Below are 21,010 nucleotides of genomic sequence, written 5' to 3'. Positions count from 1 at the left end.
AATATCTCAATGAATCATCCTGCCACAGAGAAGTAGGTGACTTGTAGGTTACTGAAGTTTAGTGAAGACTTGTGGGATATGCACACACTATCTATGATTGAATCAAATTTGGGAATGTAGGACCAGAGCAGTAATTTACAGATGAGTACTTGATACAGGAAGATTCAGACAATACTTCATTGGGACAATAATTGTGGCGTTTGGTGTCAGGAGAGTAACATATCCAGGGGAGGAGAGCTATTCAATTCCAAATGTGCAGGAACAATACATAGTATTTCTATTGCCAGACATTCCCACATACGTGGGCATAAAATGCTTAAGCACCAACCCTTCTGTGATGCTGCAAAAAAAAAAAAAAAAAAAAAAGTTTCTCTCACAGCTGCTACAGCAAAAGGGGTGCTGTGGATTTCAACTCCCAGGAATTAACCTATGTAAATGATTTCTGGGTAAGCAGGGAAGATTTTTTTCAAAAAGCACCAGCTCAGAAGGTACTCTTTTCTTGCCAACATTCTGGGTGATTTATATGACTGTTCCCACGGAGAGTGCAAAGAGAAGGAATTTTGCAGCAGAACATGATTGTGGAGGCAAGAGATGGCCCTTGAAGTTGTAATGATTGCACAGAAGCAGAGTGAAATGATCAGCTGAGCTAAGACCAACACATTTGTTTTAGCCATAACCATATACTGATGAGACAGAATTAACAGTTAATACCACAGCTACCTGGTTCTTATTATTTGTCTATCATTTGCAAATAATAATTAGTGAAGGCTTATTGTATTTTTGTAATACATTACAAAAAAGAAAAAAACCTAACATGTATTAAGCCCTCATAATTTTACTAAGTATCTATGATAGATAGCAAAAGTGGCCACAAATTTGTCCCTTCTCTGTATTCACACCTCTGATGGTGTCTTCCTTCATTGACTCTGGGCTACGCTATGTAAGTTAAGTGGGAAAATAGAAAATTTGACAGAGGCAGAGACTTGAAAAGTACTTGAGCAATGGAGCTGACAGTGTTATTGCTCTTAGAACCCTGAACAGTCATGTGAACAAGCTCAGGCTACCATGTGGGAGGATGAGGGACATGTGGTCCATTTACCCCATCATCTGAACCAACAAAGAGCTGAACCCCAGAAGCAGAGTTAACTATAGCTCCTTGACAACTGACTGTAGATGCACTAGTAAGCCACACTAAGACTCAAACATTCAGAGAAACACAATAAAAATTGTAAACTCCCAAACTGTGAGCTAAAAAGTTTCTTGTTTTAAACCACTAAGTGTTAGAGTATTTAGTTATACAAGTTTGATATACAACAGTAAACAATGGATATAGTATCCTATACACTGGCTCATTCAAGGTTCACAACAACCCTATAAATTAGGTAGCATTATCACTCTCATTTGACAGATGGGGAAGCAGAGGCAAAGAAGGAATGAGAACATGGTCCAGTCTGCTTCAGCTTATAAATGGCAGCACGGATGGAGACTGAGACAACCTGATTCCAGAGGCCATGCACTGAACTCTTATGCATGATTAAACATTAACTTATGTCTTAGCTAATTGTTTAAACTAACGAAATAAAACACCTATCTTAAAAAAGGGGTTCAGTTATTTTTAATTAATGCTTTTATTTACCTCTATAATGTCTCGTTAGGAAGAGCGCCTCAAGGAATTTCTGGCCATGATGGAGTAATAAAGACTATATTCACTCACCTTCTTTAAACAACTATAAAATTGGACAAAATGAATTAATGGGTTTCAGAAATTGGACAACAGGTAGCACAGGGCAGTGATCCCTGAAACTAGGGAGAGAAATGAGTGAACTTATAACATGGAGAGAGTTCCCAGACTGCAGCGCAGAGAAGGGGAACCCAAACAGGGACTAGCAGTCCTGCTGAAATGAGAAGACAGAGTTTGAGGACTAGGCAGACCAAGGTGGCTAGAATATTCAGGGGAAAATGTGGGCGAGGTGAGAACTTCAAAGAAAGAGATCTTTACTTATCTGTAGAAAGAATTCCTGGAGTCTTTGGCTGGGTAATTATCTGTTCCTGCATTTGAGCAAATTACCTGAAGTCACAGGAAGAACTCTGGAAGGGAGTAGGTGGAATAGGGCTGGGGATAGCCGGTATTCTATTACTAGCCATAGTGGTAAGACTTCCTAATGTAAAGGGCCTACATCCAAAAAAAAAAAAAAAAGGAATGAAAAGAAAAGAAAAAATTGTCACAAATACAAAGTACAGTAAAATATTATCCACATTGGGCAATTAGGAGAAAAATCAATTCGGCATATCCAGAAATGATGAAATTTTCTGAAAGAGACATTAAAATACCCATCTCCATATGTTTAAGAAGGGAAAGGAAAACATGAAAATGATGAGGGAGAAGAAAAATAAAAATATCCCAGTTGAACCTCTAGAAATGAAAAACATAATATAAATTAAAAATTGAATAGAATGGATAATTAGAACTCTGAAGCAAAAAAAGATCAGTGAATTTGAAGATATCACAGTATAAACAATCTAAAACTAAGCACACAGAAAAAAGTCAGTAATAAGAAACCAGTGATTTTAGGGACACTATCAAGTGATTTGATGTACATGTAATTGGAACCCCAGAAGGAGAAAACAAGAAGGGATGACAGAAAAATATCTGAATGATAGTAGAAAATTTCCAAATTTAATGAACACTAAAATCTCACAGATCCAAGAATTTCAATGAACCTCAAGCAGTAGAAACAGAAGAAAACCACAAGACATATCATAATCAAATTGCTGAAATCCAGTGATGAAGACAAAATCTTAGAGCAATTAGAGATAAAAGTCATTATATAAAGAGGAACAAAGATAGAAACAATAACAGACTTCTGGTTAAAAAAACATGCAAGTCAAAACAAAAACAAAAACACAACAGTAACAAAGGAAAAAACCCCCTAACCTAGGATTTTATATCCAGTAAAAAATATTTTTCAAAAAAAAGACATTTTCATAAAAATAAAACCAGAACAAATTCAACAGACCACACAGCAAGAAATGTAGAAGGAATTTCTTCAAACAGAAGGACAATAGAAATCTGGATCAACACATAGAAATGAAAAAGACTGAAAATGGATAATATATGAGTAAATGTAGAAAACTTTTTTCTCACTAAAAATGTCACAAGATGATTATTTAAAAATAATAACAGTTATAAGTGATATCATATGGTATTTGTCTTTGTCTTTCTGGCTCATTTCACTCAGGATGAGATTCTCTAGTTCCATCCATGTTGCTGCAAATGGCATTATGTCATTCTTTTTTTATGGCTGAGTAGTATTCCATTGTGTATATATACCACCTCTTCCGAATCCAATCATCTGTCGATGGACATTTGGGTTGTTTCCACGTCCTGGCTATTGTGAATAGTGCTGCAATGAACATGCGGGTGCATGTGTCTCTTTTAAGTAGAGTTTTGTCCGGGTAGATGCCCAAGAGTGGGATTGTGGGGTCATATGGAAGTTCTATGTATAGATTTCTAAGGTATCTCCAAACTGTTCTCCATAGTGACTGTACCAGTTTACATTCCCACCAACAGTGCAGGAGGGTTCCCTTTTCTCCACAGCCCCTCCAGCACTTGTTATTTGTGGATTTATTCATGATGGCCATTCTGACTGGTGTGAGGTGATATCTCATGGTAGTTTTGATTTGCATTTCTCTTATAACCAGCGATGTTGAGCATTTTTTTTCATGTGTGGGATTAGTAACATATCTAGAAATAAAATATGGAACCACATTGGCACAATGGGTGAAAGGGGAGAAAAGATTCTTACAATATACACGAAGTGGTATAATATTTGAAAGCAGACTGTGGTAAGTTACAAATATGTTTTATGTCTGAGAATAAAAAAGTTCTTACGGGAAGTTCCCATTGTGGCTCAGTTCCCAATGAGCCTGACTAGTATCCATGAGGACGTGGGTTTGATCCCTGGCCTCCCTCAGTGGGTTAAGGATCTAGTGTTGCTGTGGGCTGTGGTGTAGGTCACAGATGCTGCTCGGATCCTGAGCTGCAGTGGCTGTGGTGTAGGCCAGCAGCTGTAGCTCAGATTCAACCCCTAGCCTGGGAACTTCCATATGCTCAGGGTGTGGCCCTAAAAAGCAAAAAAAAAAAAAAAAAAAAAAAAGAGTTCTAATAAACTTGGAAAAAGGCTTTGGCCATGGTAAAAAGTAGCCATCAGAACCGGCTTTAAATGTGTTTAATCAATCAACAACTCACTTCAGGGAACATGCTTTCACAAGCCAACAAGTTCCAGTTCAGGGAACATGCTTTCACTAGCCAGCCCCCCACTGGCTGAGGTGAGTCAATCCAGGATGAACTCACTTCCATAAACATGACACTGAATGCCAAGCAATCAGCAATAATTTCACTTGAGTAATCACATTTCCACCTCTCAAAGCCCACAAGTCCAGAAAAACAAGAACAACAAAAACAAAATCTGCCTGTTAGCAGTAAATTATTTCTCTAGTCTTGTTCTGTGTTTGTTACCTGGCATAGCATAATGTTTCAATATGAAGTTTGGGTACATGTGGTATCTGAAAGTAGTTTTTGTGATAACCTTTACTTGTAGTTAATACTCTCACTACTTGCACAAAAGTGATACGGCTACCTTTCCAAGCAGGAAAAGAGTAGAAGGAAATCATGACTAAAATAGCTTCAGAGTAAGATGAACGACTCCTCCCGGTTTTCTCAGAACTTTGCTCTTTTAGCACCAATAGTCCCACATTTGGGGAAATCCCTCGTGCCCAGGCAAACTGAGACAGTAAGTGAGACGCTAGGTGAGAGTCTTCCAATAACCTGTACTTCAAAGACATTTTTGTTTTGTTGATGTTGACCATGGTAATTTAGAAAACTGTACTGGGTCTACTTTTCTTCATTTGTAAAACTTATTATGTTTTCTATAAATATTATATGTACTTTGGAGAAAATAGTATGTAGAAGTTCCTTAGAAAGAACTTAGTGAAATGTCTGGTGAGAATTGTGTTAATGTTTTAGAAGGTTTTAGTGTGAAATCTTCATATAATACCTAAATTTCACTCTTTACCAACAATTTCAATCTTTTAAAAATATTTTTTCTATGAGCTAATAATCAGACAAACTTACTGATTTAATTTTGATTCCTTTCTCTTTCCCATCTTTACTTTGTTGAATCAAATGGCTAAAACCTGGGTTTCTAGGATAGTTGCGGGAAAATATTTCACAAAAATCTTATCAATTGAATGGGGAAGGCTGCTTTGAGGAGGCACTGTGCTGAGCTCTGTAGGAAAAGAGCTGGTGACAGGTGAATCTCAGGATTTCCAGATATGGTCCTGGATTACAGTCTTTACAGGCCACCATAAAGGAATCACACTATCTGTATATATTATATAACAGCCAGCAGAGTCTGGAGCAAGTACACTGCAATCAAACACATGCATATTTCTGCAGTGAAATACGTAAGGACTATAAATAGTTTCCAGACATTCAGGTCAAGTTTTCAGACAAATGAATTATGAAAAAGTTTCAATTTTAAGAGCACTTTGTGTTTTGTAATTGTAGATAAAACTATGTTTGCCTAGTTTTCAGTGAGTCATACTAATCTTTGGGTTAAAATAATAAAATATTTTAAAATAGAATAGAATTCAGGGGTCATCTTATCCAGCTATTTTTACCTGTTAAGAAGTAACGACAATATCAAGTAACCACTTAAGATACCAACCTTGCATTATCTCATTTAATTTTGCTTAACCATCACATTAAAAATGCCAGTACTAGCCTCCAGTAAAGAACCAAACCCAGATAATAATTGGGCAAATCAAACAAGGTTGGTCACTAAATGACACAGAAGGAAATCATCATCTGGCAAAGTTTTCCCATAAAACATAAGTCCTAGCTTTTGGGGTTTCCCCCAAAGGGCCACACCAGTGGATTCACAGTGGTTGGTTGCATAGTCTGAATGACTTATCACCACAGAGACATGTGATTGGTTCAAGAAAGTAGTACTTCCTAAAGAGACCACGTAAAAGTAATTTTCCTGGAGTTCCTACTCTGGCACAGCAGAAATGAATCTGACTAGGAACCATGAGGTTGTGGGTTTGATCCCTGGCCTCGCTCAGTGGGTTAAGGATCCGGTGTTGCCATGAGCTGTGGTGTAGATTGTAGACTTGCCTCGGATCTGGAGTTGCTGTGGCAGTGGCATAGGCTGGCGGCAACAGCTCTGATTAGACCTCCATGTGCCGCCAGTGCAGCCCTAGAAAAGGAAAAAAAAAAAAAATTTTCCTGCTTGACTTATTCATTAGCTTTATCAGTCTCATATTGTTATAACCAGAGTTTCTAATAGAAAATAACTAGCCTTGATCAAATGGCTATTATGTGCCAGGAATATTTTACTTTTTAAAAATTGAAGTATAGTTGATTTACAATGTTGTGTTATCACTTTTAATTCTTGCAACATATTGTCATTACCATTAACAGATAATGAAACTGACGTTCTGATAAGTTAAATATCAGACTGCACATAAGGGACATAACCAGGATTTTATTTTATTTAATTAATTAATTAACTTATTTTTTAGGGGCCCAACCACGGCATAGGAGGTTCCCAGGCTAGGGGTCAAATCGGAGCTGCAGGTGCCAGCCTACACCACAGCCGTAGCAATCCTGGATGTGAACCACATCTGTGACCTACAACACAGCTAATGGTAACGCCGGATCCTTAACCCATGAGCAAGACCATGGTTCAAACCCGGATCCTCATGGATACTAGTTGGATTCGTTAACTGCTGAGCCATAACTGGGATTTTAGTATAGGCTTGTTTTTCCTTTCTGATGTAGCCTTGAGGTCCCCCCCCCCCTTTTTTGGTCTTTTTGCCATTTCTGGGGCCGCTACTGCGGCATATGGAGGTTCCCAGACTAGGGGTCTAATCAGAGCTGTTGCTGCTGGGCCTATACCAGAGCCACAGCAATGCGGGATCCGAGCCGTATCTGTGACCTACACCACAGCTCACGGCAACGCCGGATCCTTAACCCACTGAGCAAGGACAGGGATCGAACCCGCAACCTCCTGGTTCCTAGTCGGATTCATTAACCGCTGAGCCATGACGGGAACTCCTTGAGGTTCCCCTTTAAGGAACAAACATGCTCTACAGAAATCTTAACACAAATCTAGATAAATTAGAAATTTATCTACATTATAAAGTAATAACTTATTTTACAGATTTTCTTAAATAGCAGGATTTCTTTAAATTAGTTTCCTTGGCATATTTTGTTTATTGATCATTAGTTACTTGATGGAGAGTCTGGGGAACCACAGCCAAATGCTGATCAATCAGAAATAAGGATAAAAAATTTCTGGAATAATTAAATAAATCACAGGAAAGAACAATAAAATATACTCCATTTTCCATAAATATGTGTACCCTAGGAATGGACTGATTTGGGCTGGAAAGGTATTCTTGCCTAAAAGTTAGGAGACATAGTTTAGAAGCCCTGCATTGAAAAGAACCCTGTCAGATATCATTAGGAGAGCCACTGAATTGAAAAACAGAGACAAGATCTTACTTATGAAATGGAAAGACCAGGTCAATAGGTTACACTGAATGGTACAAGTAAAGAAATGCTGCTAAAGCCCAACCAAAAATGTGGTCATAGTTACTTTTACTCTACCAGGGTCTTCAAACTTGAAGATCCCCTGCCCTGCCCCGTTTTAATTATTTCTATTTCATTTATATGCCCGGGATACCTACCTAAGTACTACTCAAGAGATACACTGATTAGAACCACGGAAGGTGAGGTAACATCACAGAACAATAATAAGGGATTAGCAGAGAAGATGTGATAGGGTCTATCATAAGCATATTTTGGGTAAACAAAAATTAGCTTTCTTGTGGAGGATTCTTTAGAATGAGAAGGTGACAAGAAGAGATAAAAATGATGTAAAGAGAAATTGAAAAATAAGCTTCTGCTTTAATAAACCCCTATGATTAGGTAACAAGATATATGCATGATTAAATAAGACCCAAACACCAAGACATTAATTAGACTGATGCATGGAAGCAATTCTTCCTAAATACTCCATTTAAAATAACTTTCCAGCTTTACTTCTTCAGCTTCATCAGTCTCATTTTGTTTTGTATTACTGCTTTTCAAATCTAAGCATTTGGTTTTATTTTCATATTCATCATAAGCATGCCTTCTTTTTTACACATTTCTCTACATTTTGATTGCCCTTTACCTATAAGACACTGTGTTTTTTCCTTTCATAAAACTAACAACAACGAAAACAATAATAATAGTATCTTCTATGTGTGGGCTTCTTTTTTGTTTGACTGTTAAGTGCTCTATATGAGTGATTGATTGACTGAATTATTGATTGATTGTCTTTTTTTAGGGATGTGCCCATGGCATATGGAGGTTTCCAGCAGGCCAGGGGTTGATTTGGAGCTACAGCTGCTGTCCTACATCACAGCCATAGCAACGCAGGATCTGAGCCACGTCTGCAACCTACACCACAGCTCACGGCAATGCTGGATCCTTAACCCACTGAGCAAGGTCAGGGATTGAACCCGCATTGTCATGGATACTAGTCGGATTCATTAACCACTGAGCCATGAAGAGAACTCCTGCTTTATTTTCATTTAATCCTACAACAAGGAAGAAACTGAGGTTTAGGGAGATTATATGATTTTCTTCAAAGTCATATGGATCTAAATGGTAGGATCAGAATTTGAACCGAAGGGTCTGCTTGACTCCAGAGTCATTGCTCTTAACCACTGCATGGCGCTAGCGTCCCCTTCAGGTGTGGCGTCCTTGGTGGCTGTAGGGTAGTAGTCCTGAGACCACCCATCTTGGAGACCAAGGGAGGGAGATCTTTCCAAGAGGCTTCAGGCTCTGTCACCTGTTTAGGCAGTGACTGTTTGGTCCTTCCATCTACTTATACAATACTTTTTAATTCCTAATATTCTTAGAAGCTCTTTGGAGGAGTAGATAGACAGCTATTATTTCAAATCTCAAGGTTAGGTCGAGAAAGAGAACTAGTCAAAGATTAAATGACTTGCTAGGGGAATGGAACTGGTGAGTAATGCATTCCTCTGATCCAGGCTCTGAAAGAGAGCAAAAAACAAGTCAGATGGGAAAATATCCCTCAGCCCAGGGTTCCTAGTCTAATGGGATTCAGGGCTAGGGCTCTTGGTCTACCCCAACCCCTTCAGTGGTTTGTTTCTCCACCACTAATCTTTGCCCTGGCAGAACTGTGTAATCCAGATTTATTTTAGTGTACCTTGGGACTGCCCCAGAAGGCTACTGCATAAAATTACATGCAGTAATCTGAAGTACATGTTTCTATAATGGATGGACAGAAAAGCAACAAAACAAACAACTCATTATGTTAAATCTGAGTTTAATTCTCCTTAAAAAATAAAGCAACCGGCATGATATTTTGGCAGCTTTTTGACAGTGCCCACATTTGATTTGATGAGATGCGTGCTCCTATTTGAGTTATGTCCAAAAGAGGGCAAACAGATGGAAGGCTTTTACAAAAGGAAAAAAAAAATCCTGGTTAGTGTAAGCCTGGAATTCCTAATTTGCTTTTAATTTTCTTCTTTTAAAAAGCAATAAATAGGTCTTAACAGATGGGCTAATACTTGAGTTAGAAGCATCCTCTGAAAAATTACAAGCAATGAATGTCTTTTACAGATGTAGAGAGTTCAAACACATGCAAATCATAGCAAACCACACAGGGTAAGGCTAGAGAAACAAACTTTCTGAAAAAGGAAGTTTAGAGAAACAAATACTCAGCTATAAAACAATCTGCCGCAACCCTCCAACATAGCTCTTCAAACTGTGAGTCATGACCCATTAATAGGTTATGAAATCAGTTTACTGAATTTGAAACAAAAAGTGGTGATGGGGACAGGAACAGGAACTATTCAGAGTGTACATGTGTTGTAAAAATAAATAGAGTTCCCATCCTAGTGCAGTGGGTTAAGAATCAGGTTGCTGCCGAGGTGCAGTTTCAATCCCTGGCCTGGCGCAGTGGGTTAAAGGATCCGGCATTGCCACAGCTGTGGCATGGGTCCCAGCTGTGGCTCAGATTCAGTCCCTGGCCTGGAACTTCCATATGCCATGGGTGTGGCCATAAAGTTAAAAAAAAAAAAAAGAATAAATGCTATTTCATGATGGTTTGTTTTATTACACACTGTCTACTGGGTCCCAATGTGTTTTTTACTACAGGTCATAATAAAAAAAATGCTTAAGATGCTGATCTAGCAGATGATTAGTGCAACTATATCACAATATGACTCCATTCATGAATGACCAAGCTTTATTATATAGCATAGACACTTAAGCAGTGTGTCTCAGTATGCCAAGTATAGTCAAGGAAATCCTAGTTGGCTTGAGCAGGGTTGGCCAGAGGTAGCCTATGAAAATATCCTACCTGCCAGATATCCCTGGCAAGGATGCCTGGGACAGACTCAGAAACCCTGTGCCTGTTGGCATGAGCTGAATACCCAGAGAGTGGGTGATCAATTTCCTTTCTTTTTGTGGACCCAAATCAAAGAGATGAGGCTTTCAGATCCAAGAGGAGAGTGTGATGAGGTATGTGATGAAAAGCAAGAGACCCAGAAGCTAAGCACAGAGGAGAACAAAAAAGTGACAGCTTGTTTCCCTGTAAATAATTCTTAATGAAAAATAAAGTAATCTAACATTTATTGAACACTTACTTTATGCCACTACGACGTTAAGTAGTGTTTTCCATGAATTATCTAGCAACAATTCCAAGAGACAAGGCACTGTTATTACCATTTTTTACATGAGGACATATATGCTCAGGGATGTAGGAAAACTTATCAAAGTTACAGTTATTTGTGGTGGAACTAGAACTTGAATTTAGATTTGCAGCCAATGCCCATGTCCTTCCTAATCCTCTATAATGTCTAGGTTGCATCGATTTACTGCATCCATTGCCTAGGCTTAAAGGTGTTCTCTTTCACCAGAATAGACAATAAGGATTTTGCTCTGTGAATTATCTTTGCTTGAGTCCCTTTTTTTCTTCCACTCTCTACATCTAGTCTATTAGCTCTCTGCTCAAAAAATAGGATATGCCATATCCATCCAATTCTTTCCATTTGCACTGCTTTCCCCCTAATCCAAGCCACATCATCTCTCATTTTCAGCTATAGAATATACTGATTCCATCTGTCACTCACACTGCCCTGCAATCCATTCTCCATATGGCAACTAAAGGAATCTTCTAAAAACAAATCAAATAACATCACTCTTTCACCTGAAACCCTCCACCGGTTTTCTTTTAAACTTGGAATAAAATCAAAACTTCTAAGCATGCCAAAACCTACATAGATTGGCCCCTACCCACCTCTCCAGGCTTGATTTCTGTTCTTCCTTAGCCTCAAGCCTTGTATCTGCCCTTCTCTTTGCCTAGAAAGTGCTTTACCCAGATCTCAGCAAGGCTGACTCCTTTCTTGCATAAGGCTTTCCAGTGCCATGTAGGTGAAGAGTGTTCTCTGACTCACTCACTTCATGACACTGAATACCCTTTGGGAGTCCCTGTATCAGTTGCCTCAGATTTACTTTCTTAGTAGCACTGTATGAAGATCTTATTGTTTACTTGTTTATTAACTGTTCCCTCATCTAGGCATCAGAGCACTGACACCTTGTCTGTGTTATCCTTGGCTGTATCTTCAGCATTTAGAACAGGACCAGCGTTGTGACAGCAGGCACTCGAAAAATATCAGAATGTGTAAATGAATGAATGAATGAATTTGCGTCAGAATTTTCCAAAGGCCCACATTCTGAGTGTGAAGCTAAGATGCTCTCTTGGCCCTGACAGATGTGGCATTTTGAAGCCAAATATTCTGAGTGCAGCTTCTCAGGTTCTGCCATATTTGGTTCTCCTTCCTTCCAACACTGCCATCACACTGACAGACTTGATAGTCTGGAAATGTAGTATTAGAAAACCAGAGTTCTGTAACCTCTTTGAATACTGATTCCTTCATCTGTAAAATAAAGATAAGGATAAAGAGATCTTTTGAGGATTAAATAAGAAAGTAGTTATGAAAAACAAATGTTTGTTATTGTGATTACCAGTCTTTTAAGGTACTTTGGAGAATGAGAAATGGATGTGGAAGTACTTTGTTAATACCAGACTCAGGAAGGTGCCCTCCATCTGGGTGTCATCCTTGAGGACTCCTTTCCCTTCATCCCCACACCCAATAATTTACCAGGGTCTATCAACACTTCCTCCTCTCTGTATACTGGTGACACTTTACTTAACCCCTTTATCATTTGAGGTCTCGTGCAGGGCCCAGTAATTTGATGAGATGAACTGACATGCCTGGAGCTCAGTGATATTTTAAAACTCTTAGTTGCCTTTCTTTTCTTGAGAAAAATTCATTTTTACTTTTCTGAAAGATGTCATGTTTTTCACTATCGCACAAGGCTCTCTTCTAGTTATGAAGGTCAGGGTGTTTTCTTGGACTTATCAACCCTCAATTGTTTAGTTGCAGAGTGAAGAAATAAATCCTCCTTCAGCTTCTCCCCTCTCATTCCTCATATGATTTAAATAGTTGCTGAAACCTGAGAAGATTCTAGCCGGGTACCCTAAAGTTCAAAGTACACCTAACTTCTAACAGGCTGAAGTGATCCGATGCTTTTACCAAACCAGTCTTGCCTAGCTACAGATCTCCTTCATGGTCTTATGCAGGAAGATACATTTTTCATTTGCTGCCTTGTACTCTTCCTGGCCATAAACCATCTTAGTTTATGATGATTTTTAATAAACTATATTTCCCACTCTTTCTTTCCTTCTGATCTAATTATTTACCAGCTGGACTAATGTAATGGCCACTAAGTGGTTACCTTGACTTTAATCTCACACTCATCTGACCTAACTTGCTGTTATTGTTATTTTATCCCCTTAGGCCCATCTGCCAACTTTCAAAGTGATAATCAGGTATCTGGGAAACAAATTAAAGCCAGAGCAGTAGAGCTGGAGGTACTTTAAGTGTATTAACTGTGGACCAAATGAGAGGGCATTGCCCCAGCAGACCAATTCCAAGTCTGACTGTGCACTAGATTGCTGGTTAACCTGGGGAGCTCACATCATGTCTCTGAGCCTTATTGTGCTCATCTGAAATGATGGCAATAGTAATGGTTAAAATTTCTTTTGTATTTACTGTGTGCCAGGCACTGACTTTAAGTACTTTACATGAACCTATTTATTCTTCCAATAACCCTTTCAGGTAAAAATACCAATACTATTGTCTGCATTTTACAGATGAGAAAAATGAGGCACAGAGAAGTTAAGGAACCGAGTCAAAGGCACACAGCTAGGAATTGTTGGGACTCTGATTCGAACCCAGTTAGTAACTCCAAAGTCTGCACTTGGATGCTATTGAAAGAAAGAGGTGAATTCAGTGAGATTCTGGGGTCTCTCTAGATCTAAAAACACCTTAAGTCCACATGCTAGGGAAGGCTGCTGGTTCCCCCATCACAAACAAAGGGCAGGAACGGAGCTGTGTTAAGGTGTGACACTGCAGCCAGTACAGTTCATCCTCAGGCAGGGAACACTGTCTAAATATAGAAGCTTCCTTAACATTGGAAGGTCTGACTAAACTGGGTTAGTTGCCGGGCGAGGTGCTAGAGGCAGAGCAAACTGGAAGGTGTGCCAGCTGCGCAGTAGCACTGCGTGACAATGTAGGGCAAGATTTCTCCCTGAGCTCTGCCCTGCCTGCATCATCGCTTTCATCGCACGTCCTTTTGCAGAATTATATAATGCTGATTAAGGTAGATTACTTTATGAATCAATCTGCCTCTCAAAGAACCGAGGGCACTTTGCCAAACCCTTCTCCACCAGGGTGACAATTTCATGCCTCGAGGTTTCGTGTTCAAGTCGGTTCAAGACAAACTCTGGCATGTGTGTGATGCACGGACAGCTGGACTATCTTTGGGCATGCATACTTTCCAGCAATGTTAACTTCCTTCCTGGCATACTCTTTGAAAGATGTTTTTCGGTCTTTACTGTTGTCCTTTACTGTTGTGGGTTTAATCATATTCACCTAAGAGATGTTCAAATCTTAACCCCTGGTACCTGCAAAAGTGGCCTTATTTGGATGTTGGGTCCTTTTAGATCTAATCAAATTGTCATTGTGGGTTAGGGTCAGCCCTAATCCAAAAACTAGAGTTCTTACAAGAAGAGGTAATTTATGCATAAACATATAGACACTTAGGGATGGTAGAGGCAGAAACTACAAGCCAAGGAAAGCTAAGGATTGTGGGCAAACACTGGAGACCAGCAGGAGGCAAGGGAAGAATCTTCTCTAGAGCATTTAGAGGGAGCATGGCCCTGCTTGCACCTTGATTTCATATTTCTTTCCTCCAGAACTGTGATAGAATACATCTCTGTTGTTTTAAGTCACCTAGTTTTTGATAATTTACTTATGGCAGCCCACAGACCTGCAAGACTTGCAGTGGCCCAGCCTTGAGATGGAAGATCCCAGCTGGAGTCAGTGACAGAGACATTAGTAGTTCATTGGACAGGGCAAGGACAAGACTCGAGGCAAGGTCCTCAAAGTAATACCCCACTGTGATCGGAAGACAGTGAGCAAGACAAGGCAGCTGTCTTTGCCACTCAGGGGTGAATGACTCTACCATTTATAGGGGGAATTGAGGTCAGGTGGGCTCATCAGTTACCAGGGGCAAATTAAACCACATAACTAAGAGGACAATCATGTGAGTGAAGCAGGGCCTGGTTGAGTAGGGGATGTACAGAAAGCAAGGGAATAGCCATTGTGAATGGCCTAACAATATAGCCCTAGGAAACTAATACAGATACTTCTCTAGATCTTTTGCTGAAGACATTTGAAGGACTTCATAAACATAATTCCATTAATCCATACATAATTGGAACTGTGTGGAAGGAAGAATAAAACAGAAATAGAGCTAGGCTCTGCCCTATTTCTATTGTGCCTGAAGACCTGAGATGTAGCTCTAACTCTGCTACTTACTAGCTCTGTGATTTGGGGGAAAATCACTCAATATTTATGAGTTTTTAAAAATCACATAATGGCATTTTTAGCAACATGGATGGACCTAAAAATTACCATGCTAAGTGAAGTCAGACAATGAGACACCAACATCAAGTGCTATCACTTACATGTGGAATCTGAAAAAAGGACACATGAACTTCTTTGCAGAACAGATACTGACTTACAAAACTTTGAAAAACTTATGGTTTTCAAATGAGACAGGTTGGAGGGTGGGGAAATGTGCTGGGGGTTTGGGATTGAAATGCTATAAAATTGGGTTGTGATGATCATTGTACAACTATAAATGTAATGAATTCATTGAGTAATACTAACAAAATTACTTTGAAAGGGGGTCTATTGTAAAAGTACTTCCTTTTTTGCTTCATAAATTTGTGATGAGGATCAGTAATGATTTACGTGTACATAGCACTAAAATGTTTGCAAAGCACAACCAGGTGAAAACTTTACCTCCTTGGTCTTACCAACCTCCCTGCAAGATGGATAGTTTTCTTGATCTAAAGTTGCTGATCAACACAAAATTTAGAGATCAAGTTTACTCGCCAAAGATTAATCCTAGAGACAGGACTTTGGTCTAAGTTCCACTCTTTTTTTTTTTTTTTTTTTTTTTTGGTCTTTTGTCTTTCGTTGTTGTTGTTGTTGCTATTTCTTGGGCTGCTCCCGCGGCATATGGAGGTTCCCAGGCTAGGGGTTGAATCGGAGCTGTAGCCACCAGCCTATGCCAGAGCCACAGCAACGCGGGATCCGAGCCGCGTCTGCAACCTACACCACAGCTCAGGGCAACGCCGGATGGTTAACGCACTGAGCAAGGGCAGGGACCGAACACGCAACCTCATGGTTCCTAGTCGGATTCGTTAACCACTGCGCCACAACGGGAACTCCTAAGTTCCACTCTTTAGTGTTTAGGAAAACACTTGGTCCATAGTAAACGCTCAAAATGTATTTGTTGAATGAATAAATGAATAAATGGACTTTCATCTTTTGACATTTAAACATGTGAATCTTTTTGTTTAAAAATTTTTTTTTATTGGCGTATGGTTGATTTACAATGTTGTGACAATTTATGCTGTAGAGCATAGTGACCCAGTCATATATATATATATATATATATATATACACATACATATATATCTCATACTCTCATGTTCTACCCCAATAGACTGAATTGTTTAAAACACTTTGGCTGAAGGAAGGCCAATATATTTGTGAAAATGAATAAAAGAAACTTCATTTAAAACGTGATCAGGAAGCCCTGAAGGGGGAGTTCTCACACACTTATTACTCACCAAAGCTTACAGACTCCAGTAGGAAGAAATATCTCCTTCCATCCCATCAACAAGCTGCCCACTGCCTGCAGCCAATGAACCATCATAGCCCTCCCTAATTTCTTCTTTTCCTTTATAAGAGCAAGCCCCTCTTCTCTGTTCTCCAGACTCACCTGTGGTTTGCCATACTTTGTTTGCCCTGAATTGCATTCTCTACCGTTCTTGAGTAAACTCAGTTTGCTGATAAAATAACTGGCTCTTTTTTTAAGGTCAAGATATTAAAGTACGCAGGTCCATTCATTCATTTATGTACACAAAAACATTTGTGTAATATTTATCAAGTGCCTTGCATGGGTTTAGGATCTAGACATACAGCAGTGACAAGACAGACCCTCTACCCTGTTCAGGTAGAGCTTCCATTCTAGGGCGGTAGGTACAGCCAGTAAACAAACAAATTCCTAGCTTGACATGACATTTTCAGGGAGAAATTTAGGCAGAATAATGGAAATACAGATTATGGGGTTGGAGAGGGCAGAGAAAGAATATTATTTAACACTGGGTAGTCAGGAAGGGCCTCTCTGATAAGGTGACCTTTAAGCAGAGCTGTAAAGGAAGTGATGAGTACCTAGGGAAAAGCTATTTCAGGCCAAGGAAATAGCAAATAAGAAGGAATCCCAGAGAGTTTGCTTGGGAACTTCAAAAAACATCATGGGAGCCAGCTGGAACAAGAGTGGATTCAAGGTCAGAAATTATGGGAGGGCGGATCATGTGGCCCTAGTAGATCAATGACAGGTGTTTGTGGAGGTAGTGAGAGTGGTCAGATTTTGAATATATTTTGAGGGTAGAACTGAGAGGATTTTATGATTGATTGGATGTGGGGTGTAGGAGAAAATGATGTGTCAAAGATGATTCCAAGGTTTTTTTTTTAATTAAATGATTTTTATTTTTTCCGTTATAGTTGGTTTACAGCATTCTGTTAATTTTCTACTGTACAGCAAAGTGATCCAGTCACACATACATATATACATTCTTTTTCTCACATTATCCTCTATCATGTTCCATCACAAGTAACTAGATATAGTCTCCAGTGCTATACAGTAGGATCTCATTGCTTATCCATTCCAAAGGCAATAGTTTGCATCTATTGACCCCAGATTCCCAGTCCATCCCACTCCCTCCCCCTTGGCAACTACAAGTCTGTTCTCTAAGTCCATGAGTTTCTTCTCTGTGGAAAAGTTTATTTGTGCTGTATATTAGATTCCAGATATAAGTGATACCATATGGTATTTGTCTTTCTCTTTCTGACTTACTTCACTCAGTATGAGAGTCTCTAGTTTCATCCATGTTGCTGCAAACGGCATTATTTTGTTCTTTTTTATGGCTTAGTAGCATTCCATTGCATATATATACTGCGTCTTCTTAATCCATTCATCTGCCAATGGACATTTAGGTTGTTTCCATGTCTTGGCTATTGTGAATAGAGCTGCAATGAACATGCAGGGTGCATGTGTCTTTTTCAAGGTAAGTTTTGTCTGGATATATGCCCAAGAGTGGGATTGCTGGGTCATTTGGTAGTTCTATGTATAATTTTCTAAGGTACCTCCATACTGTTCTCCATAATGGCTATACCACCTTCCATTCCCACCAACAGTGCAGGAGGGTTCCCTTTTCTCCACACCCTCTCCAGCATTTGTTATTTGTGGACTTATTAATGATGGCCATTCTGACTGGTGTAAGGTGGTACCTCACAGTAGTTTTGATTTGCATTTCTCTAATAATCGGTGATGTTGAGCATTGTTTCATGTGCTTGTTGGCCATGTATATATCTTCCTTGGAAAAATGTCTATTTAGGTCTTTGCCCATTTTCCCATTGAGTTTTTGGCTCTGTTGCTGTGGAGTTGTCTAAGGATGCCCACTCTCACTACTTTTATTCAACATAGTATTAGAAGTCCTAGCCATAGCAATCAGACAAACAAAAGAAATAAAAGGTATCCAAATTGGAAGAGAAGAGGTAGAATTGTCACTGTATGGAGATGACATGATACTATATACAGAAAACCCTAAGGACTCCACTCAAGGTTTTGATATGAGTGACTGGAAGAATGGATTTGAGAATTATTAAGATGGTAAATGCTATGAGAGAAGCAGATTTGAGGTAAGAGTGGGGAGACCAATATAATTTTGAACATTTTAATTTGAGATCTGCTGTAGACTTTTAAGCAGAGATGTTGTGTATACAAATGGACACATGAGTTTGAAGCTCAGGGAAAAAATCCTGGTTAGAGACAAAATCTTGGGAATTGTTAGCATACAGAAAGTTTAAGTCCATGAGCTTGGAAGAAATCACCAAAGGAGTTGAATATAGACAAAGAAAACACATTCAGAGTTTGCGCCATGGGGCATTCCTCCTTATGTGTGTCAGGAATATGAGAAGTGATAGGCAGAAGAGATTAAGAAGGAACAGTTAGGAAGGAGGAAAACCAAAATGAAGTGAAGATGTAAAAGCTGAGGGAAGATGCTATTCCAAGAATGTTTTAAAACTTATCAAACAGAAGAGAGGGACAAACTGCTAAAGTAATGAATTCAACTCACCTACAGCTGACCACTCACCCATTGGAGGAATTTTGCTGTATTTTGGGGATGGGGAGGGAGAAAAATGGTGCGATAGTTGGAGAGTAAGTTGATGTCAAAGGAGGGGGAGGTTGGTTTGTCTGTATGCTTACTGAGAGGGGAAATACTAGTGCAAATTAATGGTAACAATCCTATAGAAAGGAGAACTTTGAGTAGGGGGGAGAGAAGGGAGAATTGTGCAGTGATTTGTCCTTGAGTCATTGGGAGAGGTAAGATCCACTGAACAAGGGAGAGATTAGCTTTGGGAAGCAGCAGAGTCATTGTCACAGGAGGGAAGGCAGAATATATATGCACAGACACCAGTAGCTTGCTTGTTACACAAGTGAGAGCCTGGGGAAGTATTCTCTGAATGCTTCTATTATCTCAGCAATGCAAGAAAGACCATTAGCTAAGATTGAGGAGTGGGGGGAGCTGGAATTTTTTTTTTTTTAAGTTTTATTGAAGTATAGTTGATTTACAAAGTTGTGATAATTTCTGCTACTACTGGGTAGACCACTGGATAGAGATCTCTGTGCTACCTATATATTTTCCATATACTTCAGTGTGCATATGCCAATCCCAAATCCCCAGCCCATCCCTCCCACTGCGCCCCCCCCCCGTCTCCTTTGGTAACTGAGTTTTTCAAAGTCTGTGAGTCTGTTTCTGTTCCACAAATAAGTTCATTTGTATCCCCCCCCCTTTTTTTTTAGATTCCATATATAGGTGATATCATATGATGTTTGAAGAGGTGCAACACCTAGGAGTATGGCGGAGTGGTAGGATTTCCAGGCAGAATTTATGAAAATGAAAGAGGTTATTTTGATGAGTAGAAACAAAGGGCTGATAATTTTATACATTTGTGGATAGCCCACCCACAAAAGCCATGCTGCAGGCATTTGTATACAAAGAAGATTTCTGACTTCTAGGAATTTAGAATCAGGTAAGCAATAAACAATAAACACATGAAAGAGTCAAATAATTGGTTAAGACAATAGAAGAGATGTGTGTGACAGATAAGCATATTAAATTGCCAAATATATTTAAGGGGTTCAGAGGAAGGAGAGAGGTGATCTGGAAGTGAGTTAATAGTTGAGCCTGGTAGAATAGATCCTTGATAGAAGGGCAAGCAAACATAAAGGAAATGATAGAAAAACCAAGAGTAAAGCCTCAATCGAAAAAGGCAGAGAAAGGTCACCAAGTAGAGTTGCCAGGTAAGATACGGAGCACATGGTTAAATTTAAATTTTGGTTAACCAAAAAATACCATTTTAATATAAATACGTCCCAAGCATTTTTATATGAAATCAAAATTAACTGGGTATCCTATAGTTTTACTTGCTAAATCTGGCAACCCTATCACTCAAATTAATGGAAATCAAAAGAATGTTAGTTAAACCAAGGAAGGAGACTTATAAGAATGTCAAAGGTGCTCAGTGGTAGTAGACGCTTCCATAAAGCTATGGAAATGAGGTTTTTGTCATTAGGACACAAATGGATGCATTTTACACATCAGTGAAGGCAGAGATATGTGCTACTCAGTAGAGAGGTTTGCTAATAAGAAAGGAGAGAAATATAGTGTAAGGCCAAATATGAAGTTGGACCTCAGGCCCTGGGCTGACAGCCTCTAGGATGATATATGCATTTAGATAATGTGTGAAAAACCAAGATCCTGTCTATATAACATCCTACAAAGGCCAAAGATTGCCTCAATGGTGAGGCCACAGCTTATATGGCTTGTTACTCTAGGGCTTAGCATCCTTTTTTTAGGGAGCAAGACAAGGGAAGGAGATACATTATTGCAAACGAAATCTGTGAGAAAAAAAAAAAAAGGATAGAAATCCTTTGGCAAAATGTTCATTTTAATTACATGGTAGACTAATTTCAGATACTCCCAGATGGGAATCAGTTTGTGAACTTCAGATTATAAATCACTTAATAGAACACACTCTTTGTCCCAGAGGCTTGCCCTATACTGGATTTTATTTCATTGCAACTGGGTAGAAGAAAGCATCAAAGAAATTCCATGAGAGCCAAGCACTGATGTGAAAAATGTAATGGCAGTAT

The 21,010-nt window shown here is 39.2% G+C and overlaps 2 protein-coding genes across 7 annotated transcripts in view; one reads left to right on the top strand and one right to left on the bottom strand.

The window, feature by feature from the left end:
* LOC102159623 (uncharacterized) overlaps positions 1–21,010 on the top strand; it is a 412,972-nt gene that overhangs the window by 6,390 nt on the left and 385,572 nt on the right. The gene's annotated exons all lie outside the window — the stretch shown is intronic.
* CCDC196 (coiled-coil domain containing 196) overlaps positions 1–21,010 on the bottom strand; it is a 137,305-nt gene that overhangs the window by 51,565 nt on the left and 64,730 nt on the right. Inside the window, exon 3 of one of the 6 annotated variants that reach the window (XR_014810978.1) lies at positions 8,620–9,111. The exons of the other annotated variants lie outside the window; for them this stretch is intronic. The gene's annotated coding sequence lies outside the window, so the exon portion shown is untranslated. Of the gene's footprint in view, positions 1–8,619; positions 9,112–21,010 lie in introns of those variants that run through there. 6 annotated transcript variants of the gene reach the window in all.

The sequence above is a fragment of the Sus scrofa genome, chromosome 7, assembly GCF_054392235.1.
Source record: "Sus scrofa isolate SSC_HxYL_T2T_F1_AM1 chromosome 7, Sscrofa_HxYL_maternal_Yorkshire_Landrace_v2.0, whole genome shotgun sequence".
Taxonomy (NCBI): domain Eukaryota; kingdom Metazoa; phylum Chordata; class Mammalia; order Artiodactyla; family Suidae; genus Sus; species Sus scrofa.
The sequence above is the reverse complement of the archived record's forward strand: the minus strand, read 5'-3'. Positions and strand labels throughout refer to the sequence as shown.